Source organism: Cyanistes caeruleus, chromosome 1 (genome assembly GCF_971803275.1).
Source record: "Cyanistes caeruleus chromosome 1, bCyaCae1.hap1.1, whole genome shotgun sequence".
Classification (NCBI taxonomy): domain Eukaryota; kingdom Metazoa; phylum Chordata; class Aves; order Passeriformes; family Paridae; genus Cyanistes; species Cyanistes caeruleus.
In genome coordinates, this window is record NC_141701.1 from 79758234 (window position 1) to 79763619 (window position 5386).

Sequence of the window (5386 nt, forward strand, 5' to 3'; positions counted from 1 at the left end):
TGGACTTTTTACAAGAGCATGTAGTGATATACAAAGGGTAATTCCCTTAAGCTGAAGGATCATAGGTTGATATTAGCCATAAGGAAGAAGAAAGAAACATCTACAGGTATCTGTGAGGGTGGTAAGATACTGGCACAGGTTTCCCAGAGCAGTTCTGTATCCCTGGAAGTGTTCAAGGACAGGTTGGATAGAACTTTGAGCAGTCTGGTCTAGTGGAAGCCTGTCTCTGACCATGGGGAGATGGGGCTTGGGACTGGATGACCTTTAAGGTCCTTTCTAATCCAAACCGCTTCATGGTTTAAGAAAATTCAAAAGCCAAGTGGCTCATAATGTGAAAGCTGCACAGCAGTTGAAGCAGAGTACCCACGCTGATGCTGGTTGGTGTCCTGGTAGCTTTGAGAGTAGGGTAAATGATCATGGAACAGGCTTGAAAAAACATCTATGCAGGCATAGCTGTAATTTAATGTTTTGGACGAGAAAATATGAAGGGACTTGGCACAGATATTTTTTTCACTTCTACCTGAGAAGTAATGAGTTCTCTTGGGATGAATTTGGGCAGAAGGGTTGGAGGAAAAGCACTGAGAAAGAAAGGGAGAAAATAACTCCTGGATTCCCTGATTATATGTCAGTGGCCAGGAAAAAGACATAGATCATAGCAAGGTTACTGAGGGAAATTCTTTGTAGTAAATTGAGACTGTGTAGTCATGGTCTGGTTTGGGGCTGTGGTAGCTTCTGTCACTCTATGGGGAACTGTCTATTTACTAGAGAATAAGTCAAACACCTTCATACTTCAAGATCCACTAAGATCTGCTGGTGACTGACAAGCTGTCAGAGCACTGAAAATCTAGGTGCCCTCTTCTGGCGTTGAACAACTTGAGAGCTGTTAGAGCTGATATTTGACATCTGGAGACAAGACTGTCTCAGAGCTGGCTGCAGATATCCACCATGACATTGATGTTTAGTTTAAATCGCTGCTTGAGAAGTTCAGGAAAGTCAAATATCAGTAGAGGATCAAATGACATACATTATCTCTTGCCAGACCCACTCCCTCAGATCCTCCAAACAAGGATATTCAAGGCTGAGCTTGTCACTCAGCAAGGACATGGCTGCTCACACCATTACCATGGATGGTACTGCACAGCCCCAGCTCACCCCAGGGAGGTGAGAGTTGTTCATCTCCAGACACACAGGGTATCCTCCCAGATCAGCCCCAGGCTGAGGCCCCACAGGTCCCAGACCCTGAAAAGCAGGGCACTGCAGAGCCACAGGCTTCTGGCAGTGATAAAAAAAAACCCAAAACATATATACCATGTTATTGTCAGTATCTGCAGTGAGTTAGTAGGTCCAATGCTCCTGCCCAACATTACTCAGTCCATCCTAGCTAGGCACCATAGCAGGGCCCCAAATGGAGCTGTTGATCAGGGGCCAGGAGAGACTGAGCTGTGAGAGGCTCCAGCAGTGCCCTCCATGAGCCACCTCATGAGCTTTGGTCCTTGGCCTTGCTCATCTCGGTGGGAAGCAGTAGCACAGCTCCTACTGGAAAAGAAAAGGCATAGCTCCTGACAGAGCATCTGGTCTCTGTTGACCTAAACACCTGGGAGGAGTACAAGTGATTGATGACATACAGACGTATTAATACTCTTAAATACCTGCTGGTGGAGTGGCATATAATCTTATACCTCAAATTTAGCTTGCTGAGAGTATAGCTGTGAGCGTGAAAGTGTCAGGATCAAATATGCATTCTTCCCTCATGTTCCTGAGCTAGTTTTGTTCTATGTGGAATCATAGATGTACTGAGCCTGATCCTACTGGCTGCAGTAACTGTTCAACAGAGTGGTAATATATTGAACTAATTTATTACTTTTTCATGGTATTTGTGGCAGGAACTTAAGTAGCAATATACCATTTATAGTAATCCACATTTTAAGATGCCAGCTCAAGGAATAGAAACTTAATCAACTTTAGCACATATGGAATAGATAGCTCTACCCAGTCATTGCTGCAGTCATCAACTTCCCACTGGGAATTTCTTTCATGTTTACCTCAGAATTTGAAATGACATAAAGATGGATGAAGTATTGCAATGAATCACAGCTTAAACAACCTCAGACATGGACAGAAGGGTATGCAGCTATCCAGCTGTTTATCTTAAACTGTTTAGTGGGATTACAGGAATATGAGAACAGTGAGCTGGAACATGCCTGAGTTTAGCTAATTGTAGAAGTTAAGAGTATTTCTTGTCATTGCTGCTTGCTAGTCTGAAATGAGACACTTGTCCTTTCTGATTCTTTTGATCTGTCACATACTGTAGTTATATCTTCACGTCTTGGATTGTTTTGCTTGTTTTGCTCCCTGGACTAAGGGAGGATCATGTCTGTTATTTCTTCTTCTGCTGTCACATTCAATGTACTAAAAGTTATGTATCAATGGAAATCACATCACGCAAAGGCCTTAATACTAAAAAAAAAAACAAAAACCACACATTCTTTTTATTCTGTTATTACACAGAGTGTAAAGTCCTTCAAGTCTTTAGTTCATTAATCTAGGTGTGTTTAGGAAAAAATATTGAAAAGATTAATAAATTGCACTAAATAAAACTAAGTTTATAATACATGAGTCCATGTTTCTACTCTGCTTTTGAAAGCAATTAAAAATAAAACTATGGAATTAAGTCAGTGAAGAAAATAAAACCCTCAGTGGTTTCTAGACTAAATTGTTCTTTTTTATTATTGGTTAACAATTTACAGAGAATTCAAATACAGCTATGTTCCTTATTTTATGTCACTAGAAATGATATCTTCTGAGTTATGTTGGCAGGAAAATTCCTGCAAACCTATTCACTTCAATGGACATTACAGGACTGGAACTTACAGGACACATCTGTTAGTGAAGGAAGAAATACAAAATTGAAGTTTTACTCTTTTAGGTGTATTAAAAAAAGTGGGAACAAAAAGGACTAACAATTATGCAGATGTATATTTGCTCCTGAAATCAGCAAACAGCTCTGAGTAGATACACCCAGGTATGTATAAGACAAGAATGTTTTAGGGAAACATCACCTCTCCATACTGTTTTATTAAATCTTGAATGTTCTCTTAATTGCAGTATCACAAATTATTTCCTTACTTTTAATTCTTTCATATCGGCTAATCAAATATACATGTTGCTCAGTTCCAGGGACAGAAAAGTTCCATTCATTTATATTCAGGAAGCTTCTTAGAGAAATTGCATTTCTAAGATAAAACAAAAAAAATTAAATATATATATCTAAGAACTTTTATACATTTAACTCTAAAAGCATATGGGTTTATGTCTCAAAAGACAGGTGTCTGCTAGGGAGGGCAGGAGCCTCCCTTGGAATGAAAATGTAGACTCCCTCCTTCCGAATTATTTTAATTTTGAAATCAAGGGGCTCTCAGGCAGAGATCTGGGGATAGGAATAACAGTTCTTTACTAGTATTTATAACAAGGCAAACAAACAACAATAACTACAGCATTAGCAAGAAAACAGAGCCTGGGACCCCGTGACAGCTTTCTCGGCTGAGACGGGAAGGGATGGAGGAGAGGCTTTGTTTCACAAACCCCTCGGGCAGTCCCGGTGCTCCTGCAGGGCTCTGAGGAACACCCAGCTGGAACAGCAGGAATGAGCTGAGATCCTGGGCCAGTGGCTGAGGTGTATCAGCAGGGATGAGCTGAGATCCTGGGCCAGTGGCTGAGGTGTATCAGCAGGGATGAGCTGAGATCCTGGGCCAGTGGCTGCGGTGTATCAGCAGGGACAAGCTGAGATCCTGGGCTGGTGGATGAGGTGGATCAGCAGGGATGAGCTGAGATCCTGGGCCAGTGGCTGAGGTGGATCAGCAGGGATGAGCTGAGATCCTGGGCTGGTGGCTGAGGTGGATCAGCAGGGATGAGCTGAGATCCTGGGCCGGTGGCTGAGGTGGATCAGCAGGGATGAGCTGAGATCCTGGGCCGGTGCCTGAGGTGGATCAGCAGGGATGAGCTGAGATCCTGGGCCGGTGGCTGAGGTGGAACAGCAGGGATGAGCTGAGATCCTGGGCCGGTGGCTGAGGTGTATCAGCAGGGATGAGCTGAGATCCTGGGCCAGTGGCTGAGGTGGATCAGCAGGGATGAGCTGAGATCCTGGGCCGGTGGCTGAGGTGGATCAGCAGGGATGAGCTGAGATCCTGGGCCGGTGGCTGAGGTGGATCAGCAGGGATGAGCTGAGATCCTGGGCCGGTGGCTGAGGTGGATCAGCAGGGATGAGCTGAGATCCTGGGCCGGTGGCTGAGGTGGATCAGCAGGGATGAGCAGAGATCCTGGGCCGGTGGCTGAGGTGGATCAGCAGCTCCACGGCGGTGCCTGGCACTGCCACACATCCCGGGAGGAAAGGGGGTGCGAGGCCACCAACAAAGAGGGAAGAAGGAGAAACTCTGTTGTGAGGTGCCTCAAGGAAGGCAAAGATTTAATTTTAGATAAGCACTGTTAAAGTGAGAGTCATGGCTGTAAACCCCGACAGTGTGAATTTTGACCTCCTGCTATGGGGGATGGGCCGAGTGAAGCCTGGATGAAGTTGCCCCACCCCAGACCCTCCTGGGTGTCAGCCCAGGGAGTTCTGACTGGGTTTGAGACCCTGGGGTTTCTCCCTTGCTGTGTTCCTGGTGGTCCCTGACCCTGAACTCCACCCTGGTTCTGTCCCTCAAAACCCATCACCCTGCCTCTGTTTGGGGCTCTCTGTCTCTGGATCTGAGTTTGTTCCTGTGCTGAATGAATGGTTCCATGAACAGAAGCCCATCTCGTTGGTGTTCCATGCTGGTTCCTGGTAACTGTAGCTTCTCTGGACATGATCCTGCAGGTGCAGACTGCAGCAAAACTCCATCTGGGTTATGGCAAATTCTTTTCCCTAAGTAACAACAGCTCCTAGTGTCCTGCTCTGAAGCTGAAGAAGTGAGGAGCCCCAGCTGCCCCTGCCCTCCCTTTTTCCTGCCCCCCTTCCCCCCTGGGCCCAGACAAACTCTCTGTTTTCTCAAGCACCCAATAAGTAGCAGCAGTCAGGTTTTCCTACAACTAATGGGGAAAATTCTATAAGTGAGAAGCAATAAAAGGAAGAGTACCTAACCCCCAACAATTTACTCTTAGAGAATGAATTAAAACATTAATTTCTAAATAAACAGAAAAGTGATTTATTTCAGTCATGTTATTTGAAGTGTTATTTTCTTAATTGAATCTTAGTGTTCCTTGAGTCCTCAGCACATTAATTTGATCAGTCTAATAATTTTTTCTGCATTGATTGAAGCTTTGACCCTACAAACAGAAAAGAATGACTTTAATGACAGTAGTAGTATAATACAATTTAGTTGGAGGACCTAGAGTGCTAATTACCAGAAAT

At 44.4% G+C, this 5386-nt stretch overlaps 1 long non-coding RNA gene across 1 annotated transcript; it reads right to left on the reverse strand.

The window, feature by feature from the left end:
• Nucleotides 1-2700: 2700 nt before the first annotated feature.
• Nucleotides 2701-3692, reverse strand: LOC111924421 (uncharacterized). Its single transcript, XR_002861629.2, has 3 exons — nucleotides 3583-3692; nucleotides 3127-3233; nucleotides 2701-2880 (listed from the first exon to the last, which is right to left on the reverse strand). It is a non-coding gene; the product is annotated as an uncharacterized LOC111924421 (long non-coding RNA).
• Nucleotides 3693-5386: the final 1694 nt, after the last annotated feature.